This window comes from Spinacia oleracea, chromosome 5, assembly GCF_020520425.1.
Source record: "Spinacia oleracea cultivar Varoflay chromosome 5, BTI_SOV_V1, whole genome shotgun sequence".
NCBI lineage: Eukaryota > Viridiplantae > Streptophyta > Magnoliopsida > Caryophyllales > Amaranthaceae > Spinacia > Spinacia oleracea.
The window spans coordinates 88,932,838-88,942,862 of NC_079491.1; positions in this window are offsets into that span (position 1 = coordinate 88,932,838).

The following is a 10,025-nucleotide window of genomic DNA, read 5'->3' on the forward strand; positions in this document are numbered from 1 at the left end:
ACAAAATAGCATCAAAATACAACAGAAACAACACAAAACAGCAACAAAACTACAATTAATGTAAGTGTTAAGAAGGATAAATCCACATACCCGAATAGCTTTAACTATATTAGCTCTTAAGTTAGCGTCCAGATCACGCCAACTATTCAAACCCACTGGACACGTTTCATCTATTTTTGCAATATCTCCAAGGAAACTCACAAGGATTTTACCACCTTTTTGAAGAGGTTGGTTGAATTCATTGAACTTAACAATGTATATGAATCCCGGTGTATCAATCCAAACGTCTCGAGGCATAACCGAACCTTTCACAAGGTGGTGTATTCCTTCAGCATCTGCCAGAGATATGGAGTAAATGAGATAGAAAAAATCACCAATATAATTCACAGTTTGCATATGTAATTTAAGTAGAGAAATGTTTACCTATAGCTATAACCTCGTCCTTCTCATCAAACTCCCTCTGATACGGCCAATTTCGAACAATAATCCGATGTCCAGGTATTGATTTTTTCACAGTAGTATCCCTTCCTTCCTCTTCATCCAATCCTTCGTCATTCTCAGGGGCTGATTCTTCTGATTCCTCCCAATTGTAAGTTGGCATAACTTCAGCCTCGATGTGATTGGATGGAGGAGATCGATTTTGAAATACATTTTCACTCACATGCATGTAAGTTGGAGGCACCTGACCAGAAGCAAGCTTCCGACTCGATCTTTCCCTGACATGGTGATTGGTGGTGTAGTAGGTCGTGACATCACAGATTTGACTCTAATGGGTGCAACAAACGCTCTTTTTTCCAAATGTGGTTTTGTACCTATGAGTGAAGCTTTTTCAGGCTGCGGTGTAACTTTATGAAGGTGTTGGGCAGCTTTGTACCCCTCTAGAGAAGGTTTTCGGGTAGCTATATTATGCTTCACAATAGCTTGAGTAGTAGGTTGCAGAGTAGGCTTGAGGATTGGCTTCACAGTAGGCTGCTGAGTAGGCTTCACAGTAGGTTGGTGTGAGGCTGCAAGCTTCGTTGATGTTGCTTTTTGTGCTGCCATTTCAATCTGGTTGGGAAACACAGGTCTTTTTGACCATCTACTTTGTGCCACCTTTGTTTGCAGTTGTGATGCTCCTAAAGGAAATAAGGCCCTTGGTCCAAGTATGCATTTAATGGTAAGTCTAATAAATGCGGTTCAGTATTAATTATACAAGTTAATAATTCAGTGAGATCAAGTGAACTGTATGCCTAGCTAGAGGCCGCTTCAGTTCAAGTGAATTAATGATATTAATCCACAGCTTACTCTTGACTGAACCCGTAGGGTCACACAAATAGTACGTAAACGGATCAAGTATTTAATGGCATTAAATACTCCTTCTATGGATATTCGGAATCGACGGATCTTGGTTTCAGTGGGAGCTGAGATCGTCAAAGGCAAATAAATGAATACTCCGGAAACGATGATATTGCCGGAAACGGAAATATGGATCGTATCGGAAATATAATTATTATCCAAGTCGTAGATGTTGCCGGAAACGGAAACATGGTACGTGTCGGAAAATATTATCGGAAATGGAAATATTGTCGGAATCTGAAATATTGCCGGAAACGGAAATATTGTCGGAATCAGAAAATAATTCCGGAAACGGAAATATTAAATATTCGTTCGAAACGGAAATTAATTCCGGAATCGGAAATGTTAAATATTTTTCGTATCGGAAATGACTTTCGGAATCGGGAAATTAATCGGAAGCGCGTCGTACGAAATAGCATCAGACGAGGTTGCTAGACGAAGGCCCAGCACGAAGCCAGGCCCACGCCCAGCAAGCCTGGCGCGCCTCACAAACAGCCCAAGGCCACGCGAGGCCCAGCGCAAGGCAGGCCCAGCGCGCGCCTAGGCTGCGGCAGCTTCGTGGGCTTTTGCGCGGGCATGGCCTGCGCGCATGCGGGTCATGCTCGTGTGTGTTTGTGTTTACGTACGAAACCTAAATCGTGTAGGATTTGTTTAAAGATTAAATTCCTATGTCTACTAGATAAATTAATTAATAGAGTTTTAATTAAGTTCAGATTAATTAATTCGTTTCCTAGTAGGATTTCAATACCTTTTCCATTCCCTATAAATAGGGGATTAATGCTCACAATTTATAATGAGTTTTCTAAGTATTCAAGAGAATTTTAGGCATAAAATTCAGTCACTTATTTGCCTCATAATAGCCGAAAATACATAGTACCTTTGGGGCGATTCTAGTTAGTCAAACCTAAGGCGGATCCGGACGTGTTGTGGACTTCCTACGAAGGGACGACACTTGGAGTCCTAAAGACTTGTTCTTGTTCGGTTTGGGCGCAGCAAGGGAGGGCACGCTACAAAGAGTATGCATCCTAAATTATGCTAATTGTTATATGGCAATTAATTTGGATTCCTGGCTTTAATAGTTTTTCCGCATGATTTATATTCAGTTATATGTATCATAACCTAACAGCTCCTGTAAGAGTTGGCGAAATTGATTGTGGTAATAGGTTAGAGGATGGTTTTGACTAGGTAACAGCTAGTTTTGACGATGTTTTATGTTTTTGCTTTGAAAGCATGAAAGTAGACTGAGGCATGGATGATTGTGGTGCACCCATGGAAGGAGATTATGTAGGAAAAGTTGGTTTTTTAGCAGCTGTGGATTGTTTGATGGGTTGTGATATGGACCCAAATGTTTGTGATGCTCCAAGTATTGGAGGGGTGAACCGTCCCCAGTTTTGGATGGATGGATCAGAAGATTTGGGTGATGGATCAGAAGGTTTGGGTGACTTCGATGCACCAAGGCTCGATCTTTCGTCGGTAGCTAAAAATGTTCTTTTAGTACTGTAAGTCATACTTTTTAGTTTCTGTTCAGCAAGTAAGAAACACAATCAGCCATACATATGAGACAACAGCAGGTGTGCAGGACCTATCAGAAGGCAACAGCAGGCGTGCAGGACACATAAAGCAACAGAGAAATATTAATCCTTGTCTAAGTATGCAACCAATAAATGAACAAGTGAATTTCATTTAAGTATGCAACCAATCAATGAAAAATGTGATAATTTCAATGAAAATACAGAATCTACATGGTGGCGTTTTAATGAAAAAAGATACATTCTAAGCATAGAATTGCAGTCCAATCCTTGAATACTTTATTGTTTGTTTTAATGCAGTTACTGATATTACCCTAGCATGGTTCCAATATCTCTGAAGGCTGGCCTTTCTTTTGGATCTTTACTCCAGCATTCTTCAATTAACCTAATTGACATAAATGACTTATTTCTTTGACATAACTGATTCAAATTGACAAAACCTAAACAAAATCATTCCAAATCATTTTCCCCACATAATGGACAACTCCAAATAAAGTAGGAGAATCTTTTCAGAAAAAATGGATCATTTGATCTTACAAATGAAATATTTCATGATGAACAAGTAAACAAGCACAACCCTACAGAAACTGCTTATATTTCTATAACATCATTGTTCCTATGCTTCTCGTAACTTCTAAGTCATACCGCAATCACGTGTACACCATATAGCTTAAAGCATGGAGAATAACCTTGACATTTTCATTCAGATTTGAGTTCCAATAACACCAGGTTCAAGTAAGCCTGCTTTAGGAATAACAAGCAGCAGACTTGTCAACCGGACATATCAGGTGTGCAGGACATATCAGAAGGCAACAGCAGGCGTGTAGGACACACAAAGCAACAGACAAATATTAATCCTTGTCTAAGTATGCAACCAATCAATGAACAAGTGAAGTTCATTTAAGTATGCAACCAATCAATGAAAAATGTGATAATTTCAACGAAAATACAGAATCTACATGGTGGCGTTTTAATGAAAAATTATCCATTCTAAACATAGAATTGCAGTCCAATCCTTCATGCTCCATACAATTTTTTTTTGTTGTTTTTGTTGATTATGTGCTCCCTAGTTTGCATAGATTTTTCATCACTAAAAAGGGGGAATATTGTTGCCCCTTAGGATTAGATGATGACATACAAACTATACTAATGGGCTACTAAGTTTATTTGCAAATACGACTAAGAAGTCTGGAGCAGGAGTTGAAGATAGTCAAGCAAAGAAGACTTGAAAAACCAACAAATAATCAAGCTCAGCCGAGTTTCTTTGGAGGAACTGTGAAGAGTTCATATGCAGGAACCTGCAAAGGCGAAGCTTCATGTGGAAATATTTAAAGACTAAAAATAGAGTTACTTTTAAGATTAATGTAAGTGCTTAGAAAGAAGACTGTCTAGGGAACTGTGTGGGATGTGATCTCATGAGTATTAAGTTGATGAAAACATATATCTTCAAGTGTTTTTCATATTTTAAGATCCTCTAGGTGATCCTCTAAGTGTTATTGAGAATTCTTGTTGCGTATCTTTTCTTTCTTGAACTGGAGTTGAAATCAATCCAGTATTGTAATCCGCTCGTTTGTTTAAGGGTTGAGTAAATCCTTGAAAGGCAGGTTTGAGTTAAGACGGTGAGTGGAGAGAAGACTTCTAAGTTGAAGTCTGAGAGATCAGTTGTCTTTTTATTTTATTTTTGGCAGTATTTAAAACAAGTACAAGCCTAAGGAAAACACGGCTTTATTTCCTTGCTGCAGTTGAAGTTTGCGAGATCAGTTGTTTCGAAAGCAACAGTTAGGAACTCGTGTTGTGATAATATGTAGTGCATTTGTTGTAACAGAGTTGTTGCCATTTCAGTGAAAGAGCTTTTAAGTAAATCCCTAGAGGGTCGAGGTTTTATCTCGAAGAGTTTCCTCGCTAAAATTCTCTTGCACTTATCCAAGTTCTTGTAGCCTTAGTTTAATTTTTTTAAAAATTAGCTGCTCCCACACTACAATTCAACCCCCTCTTCCAGTGTTCATTTGAGTAATATATATATATATATATATATATATATATATATATATGTTCTCCAACCTAAGTCGGGCACTAAGAACTAAGAACGTGTATTGGAGATGATAATAAGAAAGCATACTATTATGCATTGTTAGGAATCATGAAGAACATTCAAATAGCATAAAACCAAATACATGTAGTAGATTATCACAATATCACAAAAGTAACTGGCATAGAAAAATGTTTAGGGCAATGTCTTCAATAATTTAGTTTTTCAATGATTCCAACTCCACATAACAAGCAATAAATAAAGAAACACCACTCCACATAACAAGCTAAAACACAGATTCCCAAAAGCAAACACAATCCTTAGAACCTCCTTGTACATCTCAAAACCGCCTTACCTTACCAATTGAGTCATCATACATTGTTGATAATAAAAAATATTCACATGTTTTGTCCATGAAAATTTCTCAGTTTTAATACTTCCTTCGTTTTAAAATAGTTTTTAACACTTTGCTTTTTGCACTATTCACATACTTCCCTTTGATTATTTTTTATGATCTATGCTTGAGAAAAAACATGTTCATGCTTAAATTTCGAATTTGGTTTCTTTGGTTTTTATTCCTTTTGAGGCAGTAGAAATTGCTGCAGAAAAGGACAAAACCCCGTGAAGTTGGTGGTTGTGTAAACTCTAACTTTTTTAATTTGTTAGTCCAAGCTTTGAATCAAAAATAAATAAATTAGAATTTTGTTTGGTTTCTTACTGAATCAATAGTTTATTCGATGTTTTTGGCTCGATTAGTACATCGGTTTTAAACTTTTGAATAATTTTATTTACGAAATTCAGTTAACTCGGAAGACATTTGATCTATTTGAAGAGAAATATGAAGGTTGAAGGACACTGGGGGAGTATAGGTACAACATTTCATCATTTCATCCTTTATATTTTATTTTTATTTTTGGTAAGTAAGAGAGAAGTATTATTCATACCAAAGGATTGCAGTCTAAGAATTAAACACGAAGCAAACTTCCTCTCAAGATCCCCACCCAAACTACAACCAGGAGGCACAAAACAAACCAATGGAAGCAGCAAAACAACCAAAAATGACTAATTGTACAGCAAAAAGCTATCTTAGGGAGACTACAACTTAGCAAACCATCATTTATCGACCTGACAAACCTTCTTCCTCATAATACTATGAATCAGTCAACACAGGAAGCTGAAACACTAAGGAAGCCAGCCAACACAAAAGAATCAACTGTAACGTAAAAAGACAGTAGCAAACCTCAACAGATAACGCGCCTGCAACCAGATTGCAAGAGAAAAAAACCAGACTGCAAGAGGAAAAAAAAACCAGCCCCTGCATACATCAGAACAGAACATCAGAACAGAACAGAGCACCCTATCCAGAACAACTAGAAGAAAAGGTTGAACTCATCTTGAAACCAGTAACACAGATGCAAATTCTCAGCCTGCACTTAGCCAACAGAAGCAAGCCAACAGGCTCCCAACCCACTTATTGCATAAACACTACAGACTCGCTATTAAGGGACTAAAACAGCTAACTTAGCTCTGTTTTTTAACTCTGAAAATAAATTTCAATCTAAACTACATTGAACCAAAAATTCAGGTTCAATTATTGTTAAGGGAATTCTTGTTAGTTTTATTTTCAATAAAATTGAATTCGCTACGAACTTCAGCCATGCTACATTGTGAAGACATTCATAGGGGTGAAACCGTTAATAGGCTCATCACTATATATGGGTGTATAGAGAAATAAATGTGTTACTCTACAAACCTAATTAAGGTGAATGATATAAAATTAAACATTATTCTGCAAATGCAAAGAATAACGGCGTAAAAAACCAAGAGACAATACAAGAGAGTAACCCAAAAGCTACAGGAAAAGAGCATGATATAAGTAGTACATTGAAAAGAGCATGATATAACTAGTACATTGAAAATAAAAGATAATAAGTCCATAGATTGAATCAATGGAATACAAATACAAAGAATAACGGCGTAAAAAAAATAAGCATGATCAATCGGCCCCACCCTCTTCCGCGACTGGTAAAGAATCACCTAAATCAAACAAATCTCTTGGCTTATTCTTAACAACATGGAACCATCCTTTTTGTATCTCATCTTCTATGTAAAAAACTTGTTTTGCTTGAGATGAGAATACAAATGGATCATCTTGCAATAATCGTCCAGTATGCATCAATTTAGAGAAATTGACCCATACTCCGCCGTTTGGATATGTTCTTACACCCCTACGAATGTCTACCCAATCACAACGAAAAAATACAACTTTATAATCTCCATAGTAATTTAATTCATAGATATCCATCACTTTTCCGTAGTATGCTACTCCATCCGCTTCAACCATAACTCCAGAATTTTGTGTCAAAAGACGACAATCGCGATTAGTGGAAAGGAATTTGTATCCATTGATTATGTATCCTTTTAATTTTCTACCATACGAATGCAAACCACCCGCCAAAGCTTTTCTTAGTTTCCCATCTTCGGTGGTTGCATCTATGAAATGTACCTACGATAATACTTAATTATATCAAATAAAGTATATTTTTTCAAAAACAGAAGTATGTATTAACATTAAAAGAACTTAAGTAATCTTGTTTCACAGCCACCCTCCAAATTCATTGATGATCCATTTACTTTCATCACTCTCCGCGACGGAAATTTCTAAGTTCATTTGACGCTTCTCGGTTAAAAATTCACTTCATGGAAGGAGAAAAAACATAAGAGTGATTTATTATAAAATTTGTTATTCAAAAGAAAACCAACATAATACTTACTCTAAATCCCCTTTGATCTCATCAGAGTGAAGTAAAACGTAGCGATGGGCTTGTTTTAAGCTTTGGCCATCAAGGCGAATGCTTACCTCCTTTCCAATGACTCGACCGCCGGAATTAAACAAGTAATCATTAGGATTTGAAATTTCATCATCCATCCTTTTAGGCATGTTGAAGATGGTCTTAACACCTTCAAGATATCTCGAGCAAAACCTAATTGTCTCCTCTAAAAGGTAGCCTTCCGCAATAGATCCTTCAGGTTGGGATTTATTGGTTACATGTGACTTCAAATGGGACAAATACCTTTCAAATAAAACATTTGCATATAATAAATGTAAATTATTTCATAAAAAAATATAATTCACATAGGTAATATATAAACCTTTCAATGGGATACATCCATCTGTATTGCACTGGTCCACCAAGTTTAACCTCCTCCACTAAGTGAATCAACAAATGGACCATGATTGTGAAAGATGAAGGCAAAAACTCCATTTCCAACTGACAAAGAGTCAAAACAATTCCATCTTGAAGACCGTTTAAATCATCTGGATCTATAGTAGTAGAGCACAACTTTTTGAAAAAGGAAGATAATCTAGCCAACAAGTCAATCACTTTTGTAGCGTTAGATCGAAGCTCTTAAGGCAACAGGAAGGATATCTTGCATCTGAACATGGTTGTCATGACTTTTGAGGTTAATTAACTTCCTTTGCTTCATATTCACACAACTAGAAAGGTTGGATCCATATCCATCCGGAACTTTAAGTTTCTGCAAAACATTTAAGAATCTCTCTTTTTCCTCCCTAGACATAGAATAGGAAGCTGGAGGCATGTATTCACTTCCATTATGATCAGTACTAAGCCAAAGGTGACGCTTTATTCTCCATGCTTCAAGGGCTTCATCCCTACTATCTCTACTCTTATCCATACTAAGAAGTCTTCCCAAAATATTCTCAGACACATTTTTCTCAATGTGCGTAATGTCTAAATTATGCCTTAGAAGATTATGCTCCCAATACACCAAATCAAATAATATGCTTCTCTTGGTAACAAAGAGAATTTCATCTTGCACATTATTGTTATCAGTATGTTCTCTTTGTCTCTTTTTCGGTGGTGCCTTTGACTTTCCATAAACATACTCGACCTTTTCTTGTTGACTCAATATATCAGTGTCGCTAGGACGAGATGGGGCTTCACCCAACTCATTAGTTCCAAACTTCTCACAAAAATTTTCACCCTGACGTCGATATGGGTGATCTGCGGGTAACCATTTTCTATAGCTACAATAAGAAATCTTGTTCCCAAATCTATCAGAGGGCGTGGAATCCATGCATATAGGACATGCATTGTAACCTTTTGTACTCAAACCAGAGAGCATTTCATAGCCAGGAAAGTCATTAATAGTCCAAAGCAGAGCCGCGCAAAAATTAAATTTCACTTCGTCAAAAGCATCAAAAGCATCAACCCCTCCCCACAGCAATTTCAACTCATGAACTAATGGTTGCAAATACACGTCAATATCATTTCCAGGACTTGCTTTTCCGGGAATAAGTGTGGACAAAATGAAAGAAGATGGTTTCATACATAGCCATGGTGGAAGATTATAAGGAATCAACACCACTGGCCATGTACTATAAGTAGTGTTCATTAAACGGTAAGGATTAAACCCATCACTCGCAAGACCTAATCGAACACTACGAGGGTCTAATGCAAAATCTCTATGACGCTCATCAAATGCCTTCTACGCTAAGGCATCGAAAGGATGCCTCAAAATCTTCTTATCATCTTCACCCAATCGCTGTGTATCATGCCATCTCATATCTTCTGCTGTTTCGGATGACACGTAGATTCTTTTTAGTCTTGGGATAAGAGGAAAATATCGCATTACCTTAGCTGGCACACCTTTCTTACAAGTATTCGTACCTTGATCACTTACATCGTCACCCTTCTTACCCTTGGTTGTTTTCCACCTCGATTTACCACAAACATGACACTTGTCTTTATCTAAAAATTCACCCTAATACAGCATACAATCATTAGGACAAGCATCAATTTTTTCATACCCAAGGCCTAAGTCTTTTATCATTTTCTTACTGTAATAATCAGACGAGGGAAAATCAAGTATTTGAGGAAATGCATCTAAAATCAGCTTCAAGAGCATATTGAAAGATTCAATGGACTAGTGATGAATACACTTCAAGTGAAATAAGTGTAGAAAAAAGATAACTTTGAAAAATTAATACACCCCTCATATAATTTCTCCCTAGAAGCTTGAAGTAGCTTCTTATATGTCGCATCTTCTTCTATTGTAGAATCATCATATTCAACATCTGTGTCGTATGACACGGGCTCCTCAGTCCA